The sequence below is a fragment of the Staurois parvus genome, unplaced genomic scaffold (genome assembly GCF_062004578.1).
Source record: "Staurois parvus isolate SC_StPar_1 unplaced genomic scaffold, SC_StPar_1.0 ptg001959l, whole genome shotgun sequence".
Lineage (NCBI taxonomy): Eukaryota > Metazoa > Chordata > Amphibia > Anura > Ranidae > Staurois > Staurois parvus.
In genome coordinates this window covers 1-27,337 of record NW_028319755.1, presented here as the reverse complement: position 1 = coordinate 27,337, position 27,337 = coordinate 1, and the positions used below count along the sequence as shown (strand labels likewise).

Here is a 27,337-nt window from a genome sequence, read left to right as displayed (position 1 = left end):
GGTGGCCAGGGGCGATGAGGTGGACTATCCCGGGGGGGGGGGCGTATCCAGGCGGAATATCCCAAAGGGGGCGTATCCAGGCGACAGGTGAGCTCTGCGGAGATGATAATTACAGGTAAAGGTGCTCAGCAGATGCTGTACCTGGATGGATCCCCTCCGGACAGCCTGATACTTACCTTCATACAGTCAGCGTCCCTGGCTGGACACATCAGCTATGTGAGCTAGGGGAATCTATTATTGCTGGGGGGAACTATTGTTGCTGGGGGGAACTATTGTTGCTGAGGGGGAACTGTTGTTGCTGGGGGGAACTATTGTTGCTGGGGGGAACTATTGTTGCTGAGGGGGAACTATTGTTGATGGGGGATGTATTGTTGCTGGGGGGTCTGTTGTTTGCTGGGGGGATCTATTGTTGCTGGGGGGAACTATTGTTGCTGGGGAACTATTGTTGCTGGGGGGAACTATTGTTGCTGAGGGGGAACTATTGTTGATGGGGGATGTATTGTTGCTGGGGGGTCTGTTGTTGCTGGGGGGATCTATTGTTGCTGGGGGAACTATTGTTGCTAAAGGGGAACTATTGTTGATGGGGGAAGCATTGTTGCAGGGGAATCTATTGTTGCTGGGGGGGTCTATTGCTGCTGGGGGGGCTATTATTGATCGGGGATCTATTGTTGCTGGGGGGTCGAATGTTGCTTGTGGATGTATTGTTGCTGGGGGGTCTGTTGTTGTTCGGGGATCTATTGTTGTTCGGGGATCTATTGTTGCTGGGGGTCTATTGTTGTTTGTGGATGTATTGTTGCTGAGAGGTCTATTGTTGCTGGGGGGTCTATTGTTGCTGGGGGTCTTTTGTTGCTCGGGGGTCTATTGTTACTGGGGGTCTATTGTTGCTGGGGGGTCTATTGTTGCTCGGGGCTCTATTGTTGCTGGGGGGGGCGATTGTTGCTTGTGATTGTATTGTTGCTTGTGGATGTATTGTTGCTGGGGGGTCTGTTGTTGTTCGGGGATCTATTGTTGTTCGGGGATCTATTGTTGCTGGGGGTCTATTGTTGTTTGTGGATGTATTGTTGCTGAGAGGTCTATTGTTGCTGGGGGGTCTATTGTTGCTGGGGTCTTTTGTTGCTCGGGGGTCTATTGTTACTGGGGGTCTATTGTTGCTGGGGGGTCTATTGTTGCTCGGGGGCTCTATTGTTGCTGGGGGGGGCGATTGTTGCTTGTGATTGTATTGTGCTCGGGGATCGATTGTTGCTGGGGGGGTCTATTGTTGCTTCTGGATGTATTGTTGCTGGGAGGTCTATTGTTGCTGGGGGTCTCTTGTTGTTTGGGGGTCTATTGTTGCTCGGGGGGTTCTATTGTTGCTGGGGGGGCGATTGTTGCTTGTGATTGTATTGTTGCTCGGGATCAATTGTTGCTGGGGGGGGTCTATTGTTGCTGGTGGGTCTATTGTTGCTTGTGGATGTATTGTTGCTGGGGGGTCTATTGTTGCTGGGGGGTCTTTTGTTGCTCGGGGGGTCTTTTGTTGCTTGTGGATGTATTGTTGCTGGGGGTCTATTGTTGCTGGGGGGTCTATTGTTGCTAGGAGGTCTATTGTTGCTGGGGGATCTATTGTTGCTGGGGGGTCTATTGTTGCTGGGGGGTCTATTGTTGCTGGGGGGTCTATTGTTGCTGGGGGGGTCTATTGTTGGTCTATTTTCTTGTTATTCCATACAAATGATTTAGCACCAAAAATTGATACTTGGTTCTGTATTCTCTAAAAGGGGCGGGGCTGGGAGGTGGGCGGAACCAAGAGACAGTTCAGAGGCAGGTAGGGGGGCGGAGACAAGAAGTGACTCGGGGGGAGGGGGGTCCTGCACCTGTTTTTTGAGAACAGAAACCCGCGATGTGTTACCGCCCCCCAACCATTCAATCAACTTTATTATAGCTGACATGACAGCGTCTGGTCCCGAAATCAAGGAGAAAACGGACCAATCAAAGCTCAGCTCCCACAATCAATCGAATTCCGGCGATCAATCGATGGTTTTCCAGTCCTTTTGTGATTCCGGCGCGTCACACACAGCAGACGGGAAAGAAACGCCTGAAAACCGATTTCATCCGATCGACTCTGCAATGCGTTCCAAGCCCGGCCGGCAAATCTCCGTCTCCATCCCTTCCTGCCGCCACGAGGACGATCTGCGAGGATCGGGGAAATATTCGATCGGCTCTGCAGGCGGGAAATTCTGATACATCGACGGATTCGGGGGAAGGCGATGGAAAGGGAACGATCCGAGGGAAGGCGATGGAAAGGGAACGATCCGAGGGAAGGCGATGGAAAGGGAACGATCCGAGGGAAGGCGATGGAAAGGGGAACGATCCGAGGGAAGGCGATGGAAAGGGGAACGATCCGAGGGAAGGCGATGGAAAACGGGAACGATCCGAGGGAAGGCGATGGAAAGGGGAACGATCCGAGGGAAGGCGATGAAAGGGGAACGATCCGAGGGAAGGCGATGAAAGGGGAACGATCCGAGGGAAGTCGATGGAAAGGGGGAACGATCCGAGGGAAGGCGATGGACAGGGGAACGATCCGAGGGAAGGCGATGGAAAACGGGAACGATCCGAGGGAAGGCGATGGAAAGGGGAACGATCCGAGGGAAGGCGATGAAAGGGGAACGATCCGAGGGAAGGCGATGAAAGGGGAACGATCCGAGGGAAGTCGATGGAAAAGGGGAACGATCTGAGGGAAGGCGATGGAAAGGGAACGATCCGAGGGAAGCTGATGGAAAGGGGAACGATCCGAGGGAAGTCGATGGAAAAGGGGAACGATCTGAGGGAAGGCGATGGAAAGGGAACGATCCGAGGGAAGGCGATGGAAAGGGGAACGATCCGAGGGAAGGCGATGGAAAGGGGAACGATCCGAGGGAAGCTGATGGAAAGGGGAATGATCCGAGGGAAGGCGATGAAAGGGGAACGATCCGAGGGAAGGCGATGAAAGGGGAACGATCCGAGGGAAGTCGATGGAAAAGGGGAACGATCTGAGGGAAGGCGATGGAAAGGGAACGATCCGAGGGAAGCTGATGGAAAGGGGAACGATCCGAGGGAAGGCGATGGAAAAGGGGAACGATCCGAGGGAAGGTGACGGAAAGGGAACGATCCGAGGGAAGGCGATGGAAAAGGGGAACGATCCGAGGGAAGGTGACGGAAAGGGGAACAATCCGAGGGAAGGCGACGGAAAGGGGAACGATCCGAGGGAAGTCGATGGAAAGGGGACGATCCGAGGGAAGGCGACGGAAAGGGGAACGATCCGAGGGAAGGCGACGGAAAGGGGAACGATCCGAGGGAAGTCGATGGAAAGGGGAATGATCCGAGGGAAGGCGACGGAAAGGGGAACGATCCGAGGGAAGGCGATGGAAAGGGAACGATCCGAGGGAAGGCGATGGAAAAGGGGAACGATCCGAGGGAAGGTGACGGAAAGGGGAACAATCCGAGGGAAGGCGACGGAAAGGGGAACGATCCGAGGGAAGTCGATGGAAAGGGGACGATCCGAGGGAAGGCGACGGAAAGGGGAACGATCCGAGGGAAGGCGACGGAAAGGGGAACGATCCGAGGGAAGTCGATGGAAAAGGGGAACGATCCGAGGGAAGTCGATGGAAAAGGGGAACGATCTGAGGGAAGGCGATGGAAAGGGAACGATCCGAGGGAAGCTGATGGAAAGGGGAACGATCCGAGGGAAGTCGATGGAAAAGGGGAACGATCTGAGGGAAGGCGATGGAAAGGGAACGATCCGAGGGAAGGCGATGGAAAGGGGAACGATCCGAGGGAAGGCGATGGAAAGGGGAACGATCCGAGGGAAGCTGATGGAAAGGGGAATGATCCGAGGGAAGGCGATGAAAGGGGAACGATCCGAGGGAAGGCGATGAAAGGGGAACGATCCGAGGGAAGTCGATGGAAAAGGGGAACGATCTGAGGGAAGGCGATGGAAAGGGAACGATCCGAGGGAAGCTGATGGAAAGGGGAACGATCCGAGGGAAGGCGATGGAAAAGGGGAACGATCCGAGGGAAGGTGACGGAAAGGGAACGATCCGAGGGAAGGCGATGGAAAAGGGGAACGATCCGAGGGAAGGTGACGGAAAGGGGAACAATCCGAGGGAAGGCGACGGAAAGGGGAACGATCCGAGGGAAGTCGATGGAAAGGGGACGATCCGAGGGAAGGCGACGGAAAGGGGAACGATCCGAGGGAAGGCGACGGAAAGGGGAACGATCCGAGGGAAGTCGATGGAAAGGGGAATGATCCGAGGGAAGTCGATGGAAAGGGAACGATCCGAGGGAAGCTGATGGAAAGGGGAACGATCCGAGGGAAGTCGATGGAAAGGGGAACGATCCGAGGGAAGTCGATCAGAGTTCCTGGGACGGATCGGGAAATCATCGATGGAAGATCAGAGGCTCGGATTCACGCAGAGTGGACGCAGAAAGCGGTGAATGTGACCCGCCGGACATTCCTCATTAATGGCGCCCCAAAAACACGCCAACCAATTCACACATCTGGGCACGTGGGGGGGGGGGGGAAACCGCAGCAAAACCGGCGTCTGTCACATGTCGGGCGGACCATTGAATCGCCCCGCCCTTTGCGCATAACCCGGGCCCAAGCGTGATGCTACATGGTGTCACTGGGGGGGAGGGGTCACCGCCGCCTGGAAGATTCACCTGCAGCGAATGTTCAGAGAAAGTGGGATTCACTGCAGAACCGGCGGCAGAGAGGAAGGCTCCGAAGGAAGCTGCTCCTGATCCGCCATCTCCCATAGGACAGGATATCCGGATCCCCATCCATCCCGGTGTATTGTCCTTTCTGGGATGGTTACCTGGAATCAGGTGGGAGAGACTCATGTCCCCCCCCCCCCCGTGTACACCCGGGGCCCCTGTGGCCCCCCAATCTACCCCTCACTCACCTGGAGACGGGTGCAGGTCCAGCCGGAGGACGGGAGGATTGTGCGGAGCGGACAGGTGGAGGAGACAGATGTGACTCCAATCACTGAACCGAGAAACTGATAATTGCAGGGTGTGGCGGGGCCCGGTCCCAGGGGCCCCCCCTCATTGTATACAGTGATCACCTGACTCTACCAGGGGACACCTCCCAATAAAGAGTATTCCAGTATACCGGGGGGAGGGGCATGGGAGCGTAAATCTTTGTTTATTAAAATTCTGAAAAACAACAAAAAAAACAAATTTATATATATAACAAAAAATGCAGCAAAAACAAAACAAACCCCCCCCCCCCATGAAACTTTGTTTTTTTTGGCCAGGAAAAAAATAATGAAAAAGCAAAGGAAACATTGTAATATATATTAATGTATCGTTATTATAAATGAATGATATATATACTCTCCATATACAGGAGGAGGTGGAGCAATGAGAATCTGGTGAAAGGGTGGAATAATCTCGGCTCAAAGTGTCCCACTCTAATCAGCTCATTCAGCCATAACACCTGCAAAGGGTTCCTGAGCCTTTCAATGGTCTCTCAGTCTGGTTCAGTAGGAATCCCAATCATGGGAAAGACTGCTGACCTGACACCATCACTGACACCCTCCATAAGGAGGGAAAGCCTCAGAAGGGAATTGCAGAAGAAGTTGGATGTTCCCAAAGTGCTGTATCAAAGAACATTAATAGACAGGTATGTGGGAGGGAAAAGTGTGGAAGAAAAAGGTGCACAAGCAGCAGGGATGACCGCAGCCTGGAGAGGATTGTCAGGAAAAGGCCATTCAAAAGTGTTGGGGACTTTCACAAGGAGTGGACTGAGGCTGGAGTCAGTGCATCAAGAGCCACCACACACAGACGGATCCTGGACATGGACTTCAAATGTCGTATTCCTCTTGTCAAGCCGCTCCTGAACAACAAACAACGTCAGAAGCGTCTTACCTGGGCTAAAGAAAAACAGACCTGGTCTGTCCTCAGTGGTCCAAAGTCCTCTTTTCTGATGAGAGCAACTTTTGCACCTCATTTGGAAACCAAGGACCCCGAGTATGGAGGAAGAATGGAGAGGCCCAAGGACCCCGAGTATGGAGGAAGAATGGAGAGGCCCAAGGACCTCGAGTATGGAGGAAGAATGGAGAGGCACGAGGACCCCGAGTATGGAGGAAGAATGGAGATGCCCAAGGACCCCGAGTACGGAGGAAGAATGGAGAGGCCCAAGGACCCCGAGTACGGAGGAAGAATGGAGAGGCCCAAGGACCCCGATTATGCAGGAAGAATGGAGAGGCCCGAGGACCCCGAGTATGGAGGAAGAATGGAGAGGCCCGAGGACCCCGAGTGTGGAGGAAGAATGGAGAGGCCCGAGGACCCCGAGTGTGGAGGAAGAATGGAGAGGCCCGAGGACCCCGAGTGTGGAGGAAGAATGGAGAGGCACAAGGACCCCGAGTGTGGAGGAAGAATGGAGAGGCCCAAGGACCCCGAGTGTGGAGGAAGAATGGAGAGGCACAAGGACCCCGAGTATGGAGGAAGAATGGAGAGGCCCAAGGACCCCGAGTACGGAGGAAGAATGGAGAGGCCCAAGGACCTCGAGTATGGAGGAAGAATGGAGAGGCCCAAGGACCCCGAGTATGGAGGAAGAATGGAGAGGCCCAAGGACCCCGAGTATGGAGGAAGAATGGAGAGGCCCAAGGACCCCGAGTATGGAGGAAGAATGGAGAGGCACAAGGACCCCGAATATGGAGGAAGAATGGAGAGGCCCAAGGACCCCGAGTATGGAGGAAGAATGGAGAGGCCCAAGGACCCCGAGTATGGAGGAAGAATGGAGAGGCACAAGGACCCCGAGTATGGAGGAAGAATGGAGAGGCACAAGGACCCCGAGTATGGAGGAAGAATGGAGAGGCACAAGGACCCCGAGTATGGAGGAAGAATGGAGAGGCCCAAGGACCCCGAGTATGGAGGAAGAATGGAGAGGCCCAAGGACCCCGAGTATGGAGGAAGAATGGAGAGGCACAAGAACCCCGAGTATGGAGGAAGAATGGAGAGGCACAAGGACCCCGAGTATGGAGGAAGAATGGAGGGGCCCAAAGACCCCGAGTATGGAGGAAGAATGGAGAGGCCCAAGGACCCCGAGTATGGAGGAAGAATGGAGAGGCCCAAGGACCCCGAGTATGGAGGAAGAATGGAGAGGCACAAGGACCCCGAGTATGGAGGAAGAATGGAGAGGCACAAGGACCCCGAGTATGGAGGAAGAATGGAGAGGCACAAGGACCCCGAGTATGGAGGAAGAATGGAGAGGCACAAGGGCCCAGAGTATGGAGGAAGAATGGAGAGGCCCAAGGACCCCGAGTATGGAGGAAGAATGGAGAGGCCCAAGGACCCCGAGTATGGAGGAAGAATGGAGAGGCACAAGGACCCCGAGTATGGAGGAAGAATGGAGAGGCACAAGGACCCCGAGTATGGAGGAAGAATGGAGAGGCACAAGGGCCCAGAGTATGGAGGAAGAATGGAGAGGCCCAAGGACCCCGAGTATGGAGGAAGAATGGAGAGGCCCAAGGACCCCGAGTATGGAGGAAGAATGGAGAGGCACACACTGCAAGATGCTTGAAGTCCAGTGTGAAGTTTCCACAGTCTGTGTTGATTTGGGGAGCCATGTCATCTGCTGGTGTTGGCCCACTGTGCTTCATGAAGTCCAGGGTCCCCGCAGCCGTCTACCAGGAGATTTTGGAGCACTTCCTGCTTCCTTCCACAGACGAGCTTCATGGGGATGCTGACTTCATTTTCCAGCAGGACTTGGCTCCGCCCACACTGCCAAAAGCACCAAAACCTGGTTCAATGACCGTGGGATTACTGTGCTTGATTGGCCAGCAAACTGGCCTGACCTGAACCCCATAGAGAATCTATGGAACATTGCCAAGAGAAAGATGAGAAACATGAGACCGAACAATGCAGAAGAGCTGAAGGCCGCTATTGAAGCATCCTGGTCTTCCATAACACCTCAGCAGTGCCACAGGCTGATAGCTTCCATGCCACGCCGCATTGAGGCAGTAATTGCTGCAAAAGGGGCCCCAACCAAGTACTGAGTACATATGCAGCTTCTACTTCTCAGAGGTGCGATATTGTTCTATGTACAATCCGTGTTTTATTGATTGCATGGAATATTCTCATTTTCTGAGATTGTGGATTTGGGGTTTTCATGAGCTGTAAGCCATAATCATCACAATGATGACAAATCACGGCTGGAACTATCTTGCTTTGCATGGAATGAGTCTCATATATTAGTGTCACCTTCTAAGTTGCTGCACTGAAATCAATGAATGAATGAATGAATGAATGCACCAGATTCTCATTTTTTGACTTTCTCCCATATATAAAAATAAAACATAAATTGCTTACTTCAGCAAAAACAAACAAAAAACAGGAAATTTCTTTTTTTTTTTGCCAGGAAAGAAAAAAAAAAAAAACTAAAATAAAAATACAAACCAAACATTTTAATATACGATATTGATTTATTGTTGTCATTATAATGCCCCTCAACAAACCCCGCCCAGAAACGACTGAACCTTGAACCCATACATGCAGCCTTCGAAAAAAAAAAATCTAGGGGACGTTAGAGGCCAGAGAAGCCACGCCCCCAGAGACAGACAACAACTTTGGGGACCTGACATTCCTCCACGCCTTTGTCCAGGTTCCCGGCCGCCACCCGTCCTTCTCAAGACCCCGAATCTTCCCAACCTCACCCAGAATGTTGTACACCACCACCTCAGCAGGAGGAAACCTGACCCCGTGCATTCCACGTGTAGTAATGGACTACTAAGCTAACTAGAAAAAGTGTCTCAAAATCAAAGTCCCGGAGCGTCTGAAAGGCTCCGTAAGACCACTCCGCGTAACTCAAGCGGGAAAGGAAAGGGATCCCCAGAGCCCCACCCACCCGCTTGTAGACATCTATATTGAAGGGGCACTGAAGCAAGAAATGGTCCATTGTCTCCTCCACCCCACCACACTCCACTCCACCACCTCCACCCCACCGCACTCCACTCTTGGCCAACCACGGTTCTCCGCAGAGCGATGCTTCACGTTGCCCTTCACATAGAGTCTGCCATGGAACGAGATCCAGGCCAAATCCCAAAACTTTAAAGGGATTCTCTCCAGATTCATCAAACGCAGACCCTCCCTCATAACCGGACCTGGGCAATCCCTCCCCCATAACCGGGCCTGGGCAATCCCTCCCCCATTACCGGGCCTGGGCAATCCCTCCCCCATAACCGGGCCTGGGCAATCCCTCAAGGCCAATGGCTCGCTAAAGGCAGATTCAACAACCCTCCTCTCCAGGGCCTTCCTAGGAAGAGATTTAATTTCCTCCGCCGTCACTCGCCATTGCCGAAGCATTTTCAGACACGGGGCAACATAAGCCGGGAGCTTACCATGTTGGACCCTCAGGCTCTTCACTGGCCCACCATTCTCCCAGCTCCGCAGAAAAGGCCTAAACCAGGACTGAAAAATACCAACCCACCCAGGCGGTTCCTCTGCCAGCATGCTACCAAAATTATGTTTCAAAAACATCAGAGAAAAGAAAACCACCGGGTTGACCATACCTAGGCCACCCATCCGCCTGGGAAGGTAGGTTACAGACCTCTTAATGAGGTTCAGTTTGTGCCCCCATAACAGCTGGAAGAAACAACTGTAGATCCTCGCATAGAGAGACACTGGAACACAGACAAAGCTGACATACAGAAATACCGGGATCAGGTAAGTTCTAATCAGGTCAATCCTTTCCCTGTAAGAGAGTTTCCACTCCTTCCAGCTGGCCACCTTGGCATCGGCATCTTGTAGCCTGCTTACCCAATGTGCCGTAATCACCGGGACCAAATCTGATGCCTAAAACTTTAATTTCCTGCTGGGGCTCTGGGAAGGCATCCGGAAGGGTAAAGCCTTCACCTTCCTCTCCCATCCAGAAATCCTCAGCATACAGATCCATCACCGAGACGACCTCCTCCGCCTCAGCATACTGTTCCATCACCGAGACCACCTCCTCCGCCTCCTGTCTCAGCATACTGTTCCATCACCGAGACGACCTCCTCCACCTCAGCACACTGTTCCATCACCGAGACGACCTCCTCCACCTCAGCATACTGTTCTATCACCTAGACCACCTCCTCCACCTCAGCATACTGTTCCATCACCGAGACCACCTCCTCCGCCTCCTGTCTCAGCATACTGTTCTATCACCGAGACCACCTCCTCAGCCTCCTCCCTCAGCATACTGTTCCATCACCGAGACCACCTCCTGCCTCAGCATACTGTTCCATCACCGAGACCACCTCCTGCCTCAGCATACTGTTCCATCACCGAGACCACCTCCTGTCTCAGCATACTGTTCTATCACCGAGACCACCTCCTCCGCCTCCTCCCTCAGCATACTGTTCCATCACCGAGACCACCTCCTGCCTCAGCATACTGTTCCATCACCGAGACCACCTCCTCCGCCTTCTGCCTCAGCATACTGTTCTATCACCGAGACCACCTCCTCCGCCTCCTCCCTCAGCATACTGTTCCATCACCGAGACCACCTCCTCCGCCTCCTGCCTCAGCGTACTGTTCTATCACCGAGACCACCTCCTCCGCCTCCTGCCTCAGCATACTGTTCCATCACCGAGACCACCTTCTCCGCCTCCTGCCTCAGCGTACCGTTCCATCACCGAGACCACCTCCTCCGCCTCCTGCCTCAGCATACTGTTCCATCACCGAGACCACCTTCTCCACCTCCTGCCTCAGCATACTGTTCCATCACCGAGACCACCTCCTTCGCCTCAGCATACTGTTCCATCACCGAGACCACCTCCCCCTCCCCCTACCTCAGCATACTGCTCCATCACCGAGACCACCTCCTCCGCCTCCTGTCTCAGCATACTGTTCCATCACCGAGACGACCTCCTCCACCTCAGCACACTGTTCCATCACCGAGACGACCTCCTCCACCTCAGCATACTGTTCTATCACCTAGACCACCTCCTCCACCTCAGCATACTGTTCCATCACCGAGACCACCTCCCCCTCCCCCTACCTCAGCATACTGCTCCATCACCGAGACCACCTCCTCCGCCTCCTGTCTCAGCATACTGTTCCATCACCGAGACGACCTCCTCCACCTCAGCACACTGTTCCATCACCGAGACGACCTCCTCCACCTCAGCATACTGTTCCGCCACCGAGACCACCTCCTCCGCCTCCTGCCTCAGCATACTGTTCCGCCACCGAGACCACCTCCTCCGCCTCCTGCCTCAGCATACTGTTCCATCACCGAGACCACCTCCCCCTCCCCCTACCTCAGCATACTGCTCCATCACCGAGACCACCTCCTCCGCCTCCTGTCTCAGCATACTGTTCTATCACCGAGACCACCTCCTCCGCCTCAGCATACTTTTCCATCACCGAGACCACCTCTTCCTCCTCCTGCCTCAGCATACTGTTCCATCACCGAGACCACCTCTTCCTCCTCCTGCCTCAGCATACTGTTCCATCACCGAGATCACCTCCTCCGCCTCCTGCCTCACCATACTGTTCCATCACCGAGATCACCTCCTCCGCCTCCTGCCTCAGCATACTGCTCCATCACCGAGACCACCTCCTCCGCCTCCAGCCTCAGCATACTGTTCCATCACCGAGACCACCTCCTCCGCCTCCTGCCTCAGCATACTGTTCCATCACCGAGACCACCTCCTCCGCCTCCTGGCTCAGCATACTGTTCCATCACCGAGACCACCTCCTCCGCCTCCTGCCTCAGCGTACTGTTCCATCACCGAGACCACCTCCTCCGCCTCCTGCCTCAGCATACTGTTCCGCCACCGAGACCACCTCCTCCGCCTCCTGCCTCAGCATACTGTTCCATCACCGAGACCACCTCCTCCGCCTGCTGCCTCAGCATACTGTTCCATCACCGAGACCACCTCCTCCGCCTGCTGCCTCAGCATACTGTTCCGCCACCGAGACCACCTCCTCCGCCTCCTGCCTCAGCATACTGTTCCATCACCGAGACCACCTCCACCGCCTCCTTCCTCAGCGTACTGTTCCATCACCGAGACCACCTCCTCCTCTTCCTGCCTCAGCGTACTGTTCCATCACCGAGACCCCCTCCTCCGCCTCCTGCCTCAGCATACTGTTCCATCACCAAGACCACCTCCTCCGCCTCCTGCCTCAGCATACTGTTCCATCACCGAGACCCCCTCCTCCGCCTCCTGCCTCAGCATACTGTTCCATCACCAAGACCACCTCCTCCGCCTCCTGCCTCAGCATACTGTTCCGCCATCGAAACCACCTCCTCCGCCTCCTGCCTCAGCATACTGTTCCATCACCGAGACCACCTCCTCCGCCTCCTGCCTCAGCGTACTGTTCCATCACCGAGACCACCTCCTCCGCCTCCTGCCTCAGCGTACTGTTCCACCACCGAGACCGCCTCCACCACCTCCTTCCTCAGCGTACTGTTCCATCACCGAGACTACCTCCTCCGCCTCCTGCCTCAGCATACTGTTCCACCACCGAGACCGCCTCCACCGCCTCCTTCCTCAGCATACTGTTCTATCACCGAGACCCCCTCCTCTGCCTCCTGCCTCAGCATACTGTTCCATCACCGAGACCACCTTCCCCCGCCTCCTGCCTCAGCATACTGTTCCATCACCGAGACCTTCTCCTCCGCCTCCTGCCTCACCATACTGTTCCATCACCGAGACCACCTCCTCCGCCTCCTGCCTCACCATACTGTTCCATTACCGAGACCACCTCCTGCCTCACCATACTGTTCCATCACCGAGGCCACCTCCTCCGCCTCCTGCCTCCTGCCTCCTGCCTCAGCATATTGTTCCATCACCAAGACCACCTCCTCCGCCTCCTGCCTCAACATACTGTTCCATCACCGAGACCTTCTCCTGCGCCTCCTGCCTCAGCACACTGTTCCATCACCGAGACCTTCTCCTGCGCCGCCTGCCTCAGCACACTGTTCCATCACCGAGACCTTCTCCGCCGCCTCCTGCCTCAGCATATTGTTCCATCACCAAGACCACCTCCTCCGCCTCCTACCTCAGCATACTGTTCAATCACCGAGACCACCTCCTCCGCCTCCTGCCTCAGCATACTGTTCCATCACCGAGACCACCTCCTCCGCCTCCTGCCCCAGCATACTGTTCCATCACCGAGACCACCTCCCCCGCCTCCTGCCTCAGCATACTGTTCCATCACCGAGGCCACCTCCTCCGCCTCCTGTCTCAGCATACTGTTCCATCACCGAGACGACCTCCTCCACCTCAGCACACTGTTCCATCACCGAGACCACCTCCTCCGCCTCCTGCCTCAGCATACTGTTCCATCACCGAGACCACCTCCTCCGCCTCCTGCCCCAGCATACTGTTCCATCACCGAGACCACCTCCTCCGCCTCCTGCCTCAGCATACTGTTCCATCACCGAGACCACCTCCTCCGCCTCCTGCCTCAGCGTACTGTTCCATCACCGAGACCACCTCCTCCGCCTCCTGCCTCAGCGTACTGTTCCACCACCGAGACCGCCTCCACCGCCTCCTTCCTCAGCGTACTGTTCCATCACCGAGACTACCTCCTCCGCCTCCTGCCTCAGCATACTGTTCCACCACCGAGACCGCCTCCACCGCCTCCACCGCCTCCTTCCTCAGCATACTGTTCCATCACAGAGACCACCTCCTCCGCCTCCTGCCTCAGCATACTGCTCCATCACCGAGACCACCTCCCCCGCCTCCTGCCTCAGCATACTGTTCTATCACCGAGACCCCCTCCTCTGCCTCCTGCCTCAGCATACTGTTCCATCACCGAGACCACCTCCCCCGCCTCCTGCCTCAGCATACTGTTCCATCACCGAGACCTTCTCCTCCGCCTCCTGCCTCACCATACTGTTCCATCACCGAGACCACCTCCTCCGCCTCCTGCCTCACCATACTGTTCCATTACCGAGACCACCTCCTGCCTCACCATACTGTTCCATCACCGAGGCCACCTCCTCCGCCTCCTGCCTCCTGCCTCAGCATATTGTTCCATCACCAAGACCACCTCCTCCGCCTCCTGCCTCAGCATACTGTTCCATCACCGAGACCTTCTCCTGCGCCTCCTGCCTCAGCACACTGTTCCATCACCGAGACCTTCTCCGCCGCCTCCTGCCTCAGCATATTGTTCCATCACCAAGACCACCTCCTCCGCCTCCTACCTCAGCATACTGTTCAATCACCGAGACCACCTCCTCCGCCTCCTGCCTCAGCATACTGTTCCATCACCGAGACCACCTCCTCCGCCTCCTGCCCCAGCATACTGTTCCATCACCGAGACCACCTCCCCCGCCTCCTGCCTCAGCATACTGTTCCATCACCGAGGCCACCTCCTCCGCCTCCTGCCTCAGCATACTGTTCCATCACCGAGACCACCTCCTCCACCTCCTGCCTCCTCCTGCGTCCCAGAGATGAAAACAGACACGTCATCAGCATAGGCCACGACCCTCAGAGGGGGCTCCCCAGGAATGCCCAAAGGAACTCCACACAACGGTCCGCTCTCTAACCTCCGAACGAAGGGATCGATTGTGAATGCATATAGCAGAGGACTCAAAGGACACCCCTGATGCACACCTAAGCCAACCCAAAAGGGCCATCCAATCCAACCATTTACAAGCATGAAGCTTTGAGCCCCTCTGTATAAAGTCTTTAGCCAATCGATAAAGCCCCCCTCCAGGCCATATTTGCCAAGAAGCAGCCATAGGTACTCATGATTGACTCGATCAAAAGCTTTGGCCTGATCCAATGCCAGCAGGAACTTTCCCCAGTCTGCAGCCCTGCACCGCTCCAGGTCCTCGCGGAGGAAGCAACATCATCACACATACCGTGCTGTTACCAAGTGTTCAGTCCTTGCGAGTGTCCTTTGTATTCAATGGCTTTTAATCAAAGAAGTGATGTGCTAAGATGGGTCCCTCTCTACTAATAGAAATTTGGATCATTTTTGGACAATCTGTAATTTTATGGAAAGTGTAGAGAGCCGGAAACAATATACACCATATAGAGATGTATGTGACTTCTCCAATGATGGAGTTCATGTGTCTCCTGTGAAGGGTCTTGATAACCCTCCATCATACAAAGACATTGGAGACAATTCTGCTCTTCCAACCTTGTGGTAATGGTTTGGTGAAAACCCTTTTCTGCTGCCCCCATGACTATCCCCTGTGTACAAAGCCAGCTCCAAAAAGACATGGATGACCAGTGTGGACCAGCTCCATAAAGACATGGATGACCAGTGTGACCAGCTCCATAAAGACATGGTATGACCAGTTTGGACCAGCTCCATAAAGACATGGTGTGACCAGTTTGGACCAGCTCCGTAAAGACATGGTGTGACCAGTTTGGACCAGCTCCATAAAGACATGGTGTGACCAGTGTGGACCAGCTCCATAAAGACATGGTGTGATCAGTGTGGACCAGCTCCATAAAGACATGGTGTGACCAGTGTGGACCAGCTCCGTAAAGACATGGTGTGACCAGTTTGGACCAACTCCGTAAAGACATGGTGTGACCAGTGTGGACCAACTCCGTAAAGACATGGTGTGACCAGTGTGGACCAGCTCCATAAAGACATGGTGTGACCAGTGTGGACCAGCTCCATAAAGACATGGTGTGACTAGTTTGGACCAACTCTGTAAAGACATGGTGTGACCAGTTTGGACCAGCTCCATAAAGACATGGTGTGACCAGTGTGGACCAGCTCCATAAAGACATGGTGTGACCAGTGTGGACCAGCTCCATAAAGACATGGTGTGACCAGTGTGGACCAGCTCCATAAAGACATGGTTTGACCAGTGTGGACCAGCTCCATAAAGACATGGTGTGACCAGTGTGGACCAGCTCCATAAAGACATGGTGTGACTAGTTTGGACCAACTCTGTAAAGACATGGTGTAACCAGTTTGGACCAGCTCCATAAAGACATGGTGTGACCAGTGTGGACCAGCTCCATAAAGACATGGTGTGACCAGTGTGGACCAGCTCCATAAAGACATGGTGTGACCAGTGTGGACCAGCTCCATAAAGACATGGTGTGACTAGTTTGGACCAACTCTGTAAAGACATGGTGTAACCAGTTTGGACCAGCTCCATAAAGACATGGTGTGACCAGTGTGGACCAGCTCCATAAAGACATGGTGTGACCAGTGTGGACCAGCTCCATAAAGACATGGTGTGACCAGTGTGGACCAGCTCCATAAAGACATGGTTTGACCAGTGTGGACCAGCTCCATAAAGACATGGTTTGACCAGTGTGGACCAGCTCCATAAAGACATGGATATAAAACTGGCTAAAAGATCGTATTCAAAGAGTAGTGGTTAATGATTCATACTCTGAATGGTCTAGGGTCATCAGTGGGGTACCCCGTGGTTCAGTGTCATTAGTGAGGGACCCCAAGTTTCAGTGTTGTTGGTGGGGTACCCCAAGGTTCAGTGTGATTAGTGGGGTACCCCAAGGTTCAGTGTTGGGACCCTTACTTTGTAATCTATATATATGATATGGTGTCGGGGATCTCAGTCTTTGCAGATGACACCAAGCTGTGCCGGGGAAAAACGTCCTTACAGGATGTCTCCAACTTACATCCGACCTCAATGCTCTGTGTAATTGGGGGACTATGGGGCCAATGAGGGCTAATGGTGATAAATGTAAGGTTCTGCACTGGGGGGCTAAGAATTTGTATGCATCATACATACTAGGGGGGGTACAACTGGGGGGCCAATGGTGAAGGATCTGGGGGGTCAATGGTGGAAAAGGATTTGGGGGGGTCAATGGTGGAGAAAGATCTGGGGGGGGGGGCAATGGTGGAGAAGGATCTGGGGGTTCTGGTAGATCACAAGTTGCGAATTCCAAAGCGAGCAAAATCCTCTCTTGTACTAGGAGAGCTACAGACTCCAGAGAGAGAGATATCACCCCCCCCCCCCCCCGGTACAAATCATTAGTAAAGATTAGAGGAACTGAATGTATTCTCTACTGAGAAGAAGAGATTAAGGGGGAATTGATCTCCATGTATAATACATAAGGGGGGATATGATCTCCATGTATAATACATAAGGGGGATATGATCTCCATGTATAATACATAAGGGGGGGATATGATCCCCATGTATAATACATAAGGGGGGGATATGATCTCCATGTATAATACATAAGGGGGGATATGATCTCCATGTATAATACATAAGGAGGATATGATCTCCATGTATAATACATAAGGGGGGGATATGACCTCCATGTATAATACATAAGGGGATATGACCTCCATGTATAATACATAAGGGGGATATGTTCTCCATGTATAATACATAAGGGGGGGATATGATCTCCATGTATAATACATAAGGGGGGATATGATCTCCATGTATAATACATAAGGGGGATATGATCTCCATGTATAATACATAAGGGGGGATATGATCTCCATGTATAATACATAAGGGGGGGATATGATCCCCATGTATAATACATAAGGGGGGATATGATCTCCATGTATAATACATAAGGGGGGATATGATCTCCATGTATAATACATAAGGAGGATATGATCTCCATGTATAATACATAGGGGGGGGATATGATCTCCATGTATAATACATAAGGGGGGATATGATCTCCATGTATAATACATAAGGGGGGGATATGATCTCCATGTATAATACATAAGGGGGGATATGATCTACATGTATAATACATAAGGGGGATATGATCTCCATGTATAATACATAAGGGGGGGATATGATCTCCATGTATAATACATAAGGGGGATATGATCTCCATGTATAATACATAAGGGGGGATATGATCTCCATGTATAATACATAAGGGGGGATATGATCTCCATGTATAATACATAAGGGGGGATATGATATCCATGTATAATACATAAGGGGGGATATGATCACCACGTATAATACATAAGGGGGGATATGATCTCCATGTATAATACATAAGGGGGGATATGATCTCCATGTATAATACATAAGGGGGGGATATGATCACCATGTATAATACATAAGGGGGGATATGATCTCCATGTATAATACATAAGGGGGGGATATGATCACCATGTATAATACATAAGGGGGGATATGATCTCCATGTATAATACATAAGGGGGGGGATATGATCTCCATGTATAATACATAAGGGGGGATATGATCTCCATGTATAATACATAAGGGGGGATATGATCTCCATGGTATAATACATAAGGGGGGATATGATCTCCATGTATAAATACATCAGTGGTTCATATAGTGAACTCGGTGTAGTCATTCCCCCTGAGGTCATCACAGAGGATAAGGGGGCGCTCTATTTGTCTGGAGGAAAAGAAATGTCATCTCCAAACACGGAAAGGTTTCTTCACAGTAAGAGCTGAGAATGTGGAATAGACTCCCTCCAGAGTTGGGTGTGGCCAGCTCAGTGGATTGCTGTAGGAAAGTCCTGGATTCTTTCTTGGATACACAGAATATAACTGGATAGAACATTTATAGGGAAAGTGGATCCAGGGAATATCCGATTGCCTCTCGGGGGATCAGGAAGGAATTGTTTCCCCTGCAGGAGCAAATTGGATCGTGCTTTGCTGTTTTTTTTTGCCTTCCTCTGGATACACTGTGGGTGAAGGATTTTTTTTTTTTTATGGTTGCACTGGATGGACTTTTGTCTTTTTTCAGCCAGACTATGTAACTATGTAACATGGTGTGGACCAGCTCCATGGTGTGACCAGTGTGGTGTGGAGGAACTTCAGTGTCCTGTACAGAGCCCTGACCTCAACCCTACAGAATTAGAACGCTGATGGTGAGTCCGGTCTTCTCATCCAACATCAGTATCCTAATCCAGCTTCTGAATATGGCCGGCAAAACTTACAATTCAATTAAGAAAGTATCTTTGCCAGTATCTTCCTATCAACATTGGGAAGGCTAATGGGCCGCCAATTCTCAATTCTGGAAGAAGTTTTACCCTTTGACAGAAGAATCACTGCAGATTGTCGCATGGAGGGAGAGAGCGAACCCTCTCTGACAGCCATTAAAAAGTTCCAGCAAATATGGGGCCAGAGGAACCGTAAAGTGCTTATAAAACTCGGCTGTCAATCCGTCTGGCCCAGGCGACTTCTTCATGGCAAGCTGATCAATAGCTTTCACCACCTCATCTGCTGTGATGTCCTCTGTCACCTCACAGGAGAACTGCCATTTCCCAGTCCTGGAGTAGAGTCCAGAAAACCCAACATGCTCGCCCAATCGAGGTCCCTCCTACCCAGAACTCACAAGAGAACTGCCATTTCCCAGTCCTGGAGTAGAGTCCAGAAAACCCGACATGCTCGCCCGATCGAGGTCCCTCCTACCCAGAACTCACAAGAGAACTGCCATTTCCCAGTCCTGGAGTAGAGTCCAGAAAACCCGACATGCTCGCCCGATCGAGGTCCCTCCTACCCAGGACTCACAGGAGAACTGCCATTTCCCAGTCCTGGAGTAGAGTCCAGAAAACCCAACATGCTCGCCCGATCGAGGTCCCTCCTACCCAGGACTCACAGGAGAACTGCCATTTCCCAGTCCTGGAGTAGAGTTTAGAAAACCCAACATGCTCGCCCGATCGAGGTCCCTCCTACCCAGGACTCACAGGAGAACTGCCATTTCCCAGTCCTGGAGTAGAGTCCAGAAAACCCGACATGCTCGCCCGATCGAGGTCCCTCCTACCCAGGAGGTCAGCTTATTATGACGTGGAGGTTTCCCTGTGGGGGGAGGGGACATTAGAGTGTAAGCTCCTCTGGTACAGAGACTGATGAGTCAGGAAGTGAAGGGTCGGCTTTCTCTGGTATTTGGGGTGATTTTGGCCCCCAGGCAGGGAGTGAAGTGGCCCCTGGAATTGGCTGTACCTGTCTACACATCATCCATCCCCCGTACAGAGCCGATGAATCATCTTCTGTGTTATATTTGGACTGGAGGGTTTTTATTCAGTTTCCATGACGACCGGAGGATGAAAAGAGACAGAAGGTCCATTGTGTGCGACTGCGGAGGACCGAGAGCTCTGCGATCCACACACACACACACATATATATATATATATATATACACTCAGAGAGGAATCATCCTACTACTCGCTTATATATTCCATACACCACCCCCCCCCCCAATATAGCCCCTCTATAACCCCTCCAATATACAGTCAGGTCCATAAATATTGGGACATGGACACAACTCTAACATTTTTGGCTCTATACACCACAATGGATTTGAAATGAAACGAACAAGATGTCATTTAACTGCAGACTGTCAGCTTTAATTTGAGGGTATTTACATCCAAATCAGGTGAACGGTGTAGGAATGACAACAGTTTGCATAGGTGCCTCCCACTTGTTAAGGGATCAAAAGTAATGGGACAGAATAATCATAAATCAAACTTTCACTTTTTAATACTTGGTTGCAAATCCTTTGCAGTCAATGACAGCCTGAAGTGTGGAACGCATAGACATCCCCAGACGCTGGGTGTCATCCCTGGTGATGCTCTGCCAGGCCTTTACTACAACTGTCTTCAGTTCCTGCTTGTTCTTGGGGCATTTTTCCCTTCAGTTTTGTCTTCAGCAAGTGAAATGCTCCATCGGATTCAGGTCAGGTGATTGGCCATTGCAGAACATTCCACTTCTTTGGTGTCTTTTGCAGTCTGCTTTGGGTCATTGTCCATCTGCACTGTGAAGCGCCCAATGAGTTGTGAAGCATTTGGCTGAATATGAGCCGATAATATTCCCGAAACACTTCACAATTCATCCGGCTGCTTCTGTCAGCCGTCACATCATCAATAAATACAAGAGAAGCAGTTCCATTGGCAGCCATACATGCCCACGCCATGACACTACCACCACCATGATCACTGATGAGGTGGTATGCTGAGGACCATGAGCAGTTCCTTCTCCATACTCTTCTCTTCCCATCACTCTGGTACAAGTTGATGTCGGTCTCATCTGTCCATAGGATGTTGTTCCAGAACTGTGAAGGCTTTTTTACATGTCGTTTGGCAAACTCTAATCTGGCCTTCCTGTGTTTGAGGCTCACCAATGGTTTCCATCTTGTGGTGAACCCTCTGTATTCACTCTGGTGAAGTCTTCTCCTGATTGGTGACTTTGACACACATACACCTACCTCCTGGAGAGTGTTCTTGATCTGCCAACTGTTGTGAAGGGGGTTTTCTTCACCAGGGAAAGAATTCTTCGCTCATCCACCACAGTTGTTTTCCGTGGTCTTCCGGGTCTTTTGGTGTTGCTGAGCTCACCGGAGCGTTCCTTCTTTTTAAAAATGTTCCAAACAGTTGTTTTGGCCACGCCTCATGTTTTTGCTATCTCTCTGATGGGTTTGTTTTGTTTTTTTTCAGCCTAATGATGGCTTCACTGATAGTGACAGCTCTTTGGGTCTCATCTTGAGAGTTGACAGCAACAGATTCCAAATGCAAATAGCACACTTGAAATGAACTCTGGACCTTTTATCTGCTGATTGTAATTGGGATAATGAGGGAATAACACACACCTGGCCATGGAACAGCTAAGAAGCCAATTGTCCCATTACTTTTGGTCCCTTAACAAGTGGGAGGCACATATGCAAACTGTTGTCATTCCTACACCGTTCACCTGATTTGGATGTAAATACCCTCAAATTAAAGCTGACAGTCTGCAGTTAAAGCACATCTTGTTCGTTTCATTCAGATCCATTGTGGTGTATAGAGCAAAAATGTTAGAATTGTGTCCATGTCCCAATATTTATGGACCTGACTGTACTCCCTCTATAACCCCCCAGTATAGTCCCTCTATACCCCCCCAATATACTCCCTATAACCCCCCCCAATTCCCACCAGACTGGAACTCTGCACTTGATTTAGTAATGTTACAATTTATCTGATCTAGATAGGAGACAAGGGGGGGGGGGATTTCTAAATCCATGGACTCCCCCCCCCCCCCCCCTTTATACTATCCCTTCCCACCCCCACAATTATGTCCCTGGACTCCCCCCCCCCCTTTATATTATCCTTTCCCCCCCCGATGTCACCTCCCTCCATTTATATTATACCCGCTGCCCTTATATTATTCCTTAGCCCCCCCATCCCCCATGTTACCCCCCGATAATGTCCCCTCCCCCCTAATATTATCCCTTATTCCCCCATGTCCCCGGACTCCCCTTCTTTCCCCTCTATATTGCCCCCCGATGTCTCGAGTTACCCCCCCTCATCCGACCCACAACAAACCTTCAGTTGCTTTGGCAATGATATATAAAAACGAGGCGACAAGAAGTGACCAGAAACACTTTATTTACATCGTCCAATAGAAAACCATCCAGAGTATATACAGCGCATGTACATATACACATCCTATATACAGGGCCATGTGACCATATATACATCCATATACAGCGGGGGAGAGCCCGGGATATACATTGTATCACTGCAGGACCAATAGTAGGGAGGAAGAAAACCAGGACCGCCCCCAAGGGACAACCCGACACACCAATGCCCCACCCCCCTCCCGAGGGACAGCCTGTGACAACACCACCCCCCAAGGGTCAGCCCGTCACACCGCCGACCCCTCCCACCGAGGGTCAGCCCGTCACACCGCCGACCCCTCCCACCGAGGGTCAGCCCGTCACACCGCCGACCCCTCCCACCGAGGGTCAGCCCGTCACACCGCCGACCCCTCCCACCGAGGGTCAGCCCGTCACACCGCCGACCCCTCCCACCGAGGGTCAGCCCGTCACACCGCCGACCCCTCCCACCGAGGGTCAGCCCGTCACACCGCCGATTTCCCCCCCCCCCCAGAGGGACAGCCCGTCACACCGCTGATCTCCCTCCCCCCCCCCCCCAGAGGGACAGCCCGTCACACCGCCAATCCCCCCCCCCCCCCCAGAGGGACAGCCCGTCACACCGCCGATCTCCCCCCCCCCCCCCCCCCAGAGGGACAGCCCGTCACACCGCCGATCTCCCCCCCCCCAGAGGGACAGCAAGTCACACCGCCGATCCCCCCAGAGGGACAGCCCGTCACACCGCCGATCCCCCCCAGAGGGACAGCCCGTCACACCGCCGATCCCCCCCAGAGGGACAGCCCGTCACACCGCCGATCCCCCCCAGAGGGACAGCCCGTCACACCGCCGATCTCCCCCCCAGAGGGACAGCCCGTCACACCGCCGATCTCCCCCCCAGAGGGACAGCCCAACACACCGCCGATCTCCCCCCCAGAGGGACAGCCCAACACACCGCCAACCCCCCCCCCCCCCCCCCAGAGGGACAGCCGTCACACCGCCAGATCCCCCCCAGAGGGACAGCCCAACACACCGCCGATCTCCCCCCCAGAGGGACAGCCCAACACACCGCCAACCCCCCCCCCCCCCCAGAGGGACAGCCCGTCACACCGCCGATCCCCCCCAGAGGGACAGCCCGTCACACCGCCGATCCCCCCCAGAGGGACAGCCCGTCACACCGCCGATCCCCCCCAGAGGGACAGCCCGTCACACCGCCGATCCCCCCCCAGAGGGACAGCCCGTCACACCGCCGATCTCCCCCCCAGAGGGACAGCCCGTCACACCGCCGATCTCCCCCCCAGAGGGACAGCCCAACACACCGCCAACCCCCCCCCCCCCCCCAGAGGGACAGCCCATCACATTACTGTCATGCCCCCTCCCTCGAGGAACAGCCTGTAACACAGCTGCGCACCACCACCCCCCGAGGGACAGCCTGTCACACGACTGCTCCGCCCCCTCCCGAGGGACAGCCCACACTGCCTTCCCGAGGACAGCCTGACACTACTGCCCCCCTCCCCCCCCAAGGGACAGCCAGTCAGATCACCCCGTGAAGGGACAGCAGCCCACCCCGAGGGACAGCCAAATTGCCACCACCGAGCACACCGCCCCCCCGAAGGACAGCCGTCACACTGCCCCCCGAGGGACAGCCAGTCAGATCGTTGCCTCCACTAAGGGACATCGCCACCCGCCCCCGAGGGACAGCCAGTCACATCGCCACCCGCCCCCGAGGGACAGCCAGTCACATCGCCACCCGCCCCCGAGGGACAGCCAGTCACATCGCCACCCGCCCCCGAGGGACAGCCAGTCACATCGCCTCCCCCCCATACCCCCCCCCCCAGGGATGGCCACTGAAGAACTGAAGTGCCGGGAGCAGCCAGGAATTTCAGTACCAAAGGTGGACAGTGTACAAGTGATTGTCCAATATCAGCTGATTATCAGTATACACAGTGCAGCGCCCCCCGCTGGACAGCCAGGGATGACGCCAGTCAGGTAGTGAATGGCACACAGCAATGCAAAGCATTATGGGTAGAGGAGAGGCAGCTTGGGTGGATTAGGAGTCTCTGATGCCAGAAGCCACCAATCAGATTGGCACTCCAGATTCCAGCTCTGAACAGATCTGATTGGAGGCTCTGTGCAGCACAGACAGTTCCCATTATAGCATGCTGAAAATCGGAGGCCGATGGGAGTTGTAGTACCGTGTGTGAGATGCTGGGCCTATCAATGGGCCTGAAATCAGAACTGTCTGCGTTACCCATAACAACCAGATCCTTCCATCATACCACCACAGCCGGTCAGGAATTCCCATTGGTTGCCTCCAGCGACAGACAGTTTTTATTTCAGGCACTTTGATCCCTGTGTGGGCAGAACGTATGACTGTGAACATGGCGCCATCGCCCATAGCAACCAGACATCCCATGTGATGGTCCCAGAGAGAAACGAAACCCGATTGGTTGAATTTTGTATCTACAGGTCACGAGGTGCACGTACAGAGCGTTATAATCACCACCCGAAAAAAGATGGCGGCTCTTTGCGCCAAGACCGCCACAAATGCGAAGTGTGGAGCCCGAAACCGCAGAGACTTCCCACCAGACTGCAAGCTCTTCTGCCAAGGATCCGGGGCTCTGTACTGCGCTGCAGACTACGTTGGCACTTTATGAACTAGAACAAAACCGGCACACAAAGGAGGAAGAACAGTGAAGGAACCGTCTGTGACAGTGCCCCTCCCACTGCGACCATGCCCCGCCCCTCAGCAGGGAGAATCTTGAGGTCCAGGGGCGGGGTTTGCTGTTCTCTGCACTTGTCCATTATGCTGGGATGTGACGTCATGGCGTACGCCGGGCGGCTCTGCTGGGTTCACACTGTGGTCATGACCTTGAGTGACCCCGTGTGAAAGCGCATGATCTTTTTCTTTAGCGCCTGTGAGGCTTTCACTTTGAACACCTGGGGGCGCCCCTCGGCATCGCGGGGAGGAAGCTGCATTGGCCACACCAGCTCCCTTCTTCCTCCTCCTCTTCCCCCTCCGAATCGACCCGCGGCTCCACCTCCGGCACCCCGGCGCTGATCTCGGCAGTCGATCTCCACTTCCTGCAGGGGGGCCGAGCCTCACCGGCGGGGCCCTCCCGTCTCTGCCCAGGGTGTAGCACCGCCCTCCTTCCTGCATGGGGCCCCACTCTGGGACGAAGGGCCGCTGGTCGGCCCAACCCCTCAGTGTGCGATCGGGCATTGGCCCAGCTTTCCCTGTGATTTCTGGGTGACCCCAGGCCGCCAAGTTCCCCCTGAGCCGTCCCACGCTTCGGCGTGCACCCCGACCTCCGCGCACTCCTCCTGCTGCTGGATGGGGTCCCTCAGGCTCGTCTCAGACAGAGACCGCGGCGTCCTGCGCCCTCCCCTTTTCCGTGGCGGCTCCTCCGCCGACAGACATTTCCGGGGGGGTCTCGGGGGAGAGCCCTCCACGCTGCGGCCCTTCAGCAGGGGCGGGTGCTTCTTCGGGGGCCCCGATGGACAGGGGTGTAAGAGGTGGTGGTCATTCTACAGGCTGGAGCGGGAGGAGGTGGGGGAGGGGGTGGAGGAGGGGGGGTGGGGCGCTCAGCGGAGACCGAGCGCATGTAGGGGGTGCGTAGCTGGCGGCGGAGAAGAGAGAGGATGTAGCCTTCAGCCCGGCGAGCGGGGGGAGGGGGAGGAGAGGAGGGGAGGGGTAGGGAGCAGACATGGAGCGAGGAACCAGCAGGCGGGAAGAAGAGGAGCGGGGGTGCTGGGATCCCACAACCAGGTCACCTGAGGATGGAAGAAGAGCGGGGGGGTTACAGGGGGGCAGAGGCGGAAAATGCAACGATCAAATCAATTTGATCCAGGGGCGGGAAGAGAGGGGGGGGCGGAGCCTCACCTGCGCTCTTCGGGCGTTCGCTGGCGTAATGCATGCGGGCCTCCGCCTGACCCATCCGCGGGGGGCGGTCCAGGAAGACGTCACATGACTCCGGGTTATTGGCGTCCAACTCCGCTGTGAGGAGAGAGAACGGGGGAGGGGAGGGACACGAAAATGGCGAATTATTAAAAGGCAGAACAAACAGCCAATCAGAACATTATGTATACCAGCGGTGAGCGGGAGGATGGGAATTGTAGTCGTATGTCACCCCATTCTATTGGCAGATGGACAAAACATGTTCCCCTCCCCTGAGGAGACACCGGCAACAAAACTCCCCACCCCCCTCCCAACATAAACTCCGCCGTACGGGAAAACTGCGGCCAATCAGACTGATTGCTGCATGAAATCATCGCCATCCCCCCACCGCCGTCACAGCTGAATTGTCTCCGCCCACATTCCTGTCCACTCCCCTCAATACTTCCTGAGCGAATGGAGTCCTGACTATACTGGCTACATGCTTGTTCCAGGTCATAGACTCCGGCTGCCACACCTAGGATACCTGGTTATAGGGGGCCACACCCAGGGGACGGGTTGGTGTCACACCTAGGATACCAGGGTATAGGGGGCCACACCCAGGGACGGGTTGGTGTCACACCTAGGATACCAGGGTATAGGGGGCCACACCAGGGGACGGGTTGGTGTCACACCTAGGATACCAGGGTATAGGGGGCCACACCCAGGGGATAGGTTGGTGTCACACCTAGGATACCTGGTTATAGGGGCCACACCCAGGGGATGGGTTGGCGTCACACCTAGGATACCAGGGTATAGGGGGCCACACCCAGGGGACGGGTTGGCGTCACATCTAGGATACCAGGGTATAGGGGGCCACACCCAGGGGATAGGTTGGTGTCACACCTAGGATACCAGGGTATAGGGGGCCACACCCAGGAGATAGGTTGGTGTCACACCTAGGATACCAGGGTATAGGGGGCCACACCCAGGGGACGGGTTGGTGTCACACCGAGGATACCAGGGTATAGGGGGCCACACCCAGGGGACGGGTTGGTGTCACACCGAGGATACCAGGGTATAGGGGGCCACACCCAGGGGACAGGTTGGTGTCACACTAGGATACCAGGGTATAGGGGGCCACACCCAGGGGACGGGTTGGTGTCACACCTAGGATACCAGGGTATAGGGGGCCCACACCCAGGGGAC

General features: G+C 54.1%; 1 protein-coding gene and 1 pseudogene across 3 annotated transcripts in view; both read right to left on the bottom strand.

The window, feature by feature from the left end:
- LOC149433141 (guanine nucleotide-binding protein G(I)/G(S)/G(O) subunit gamma-8-like) overlaps positions 1-26,251 on the bottom strand; it is a 37,802-nt gene extending 11,551 nt beyond the window's left edge. The window contains exon 1 of one of the 2 annotated variants that reach the window (XM_089664599.1): positions 26,138-26,251. The gene's annotated coding sequence lies outside the window, so the exon portion shown is untranslated. Of the gene's footprint in view, positions 1-4,913; positions 5,065-26,137 lie in introns of those variants that run through there. The other variant, XM_089664598.1, reaches the window with a different exon arrangement.
- On the bottom strand, positions 23,619-26,333 carry LOC149433140 (uncharacterized; annotated as a pseudogene). Its single transcript, XR_016308868.1, has 2 exons — positions 26,138-26,333; positions 23,619-26,028 (listed from the first exon to the last, which is right to left on the bottom strand). The product of XR_016308868.1 is annotated as an uncharacterized LOC149433140 (transcript).
- Positions 26,334-27,337: the final 1,004 nt, after the last annotated feature.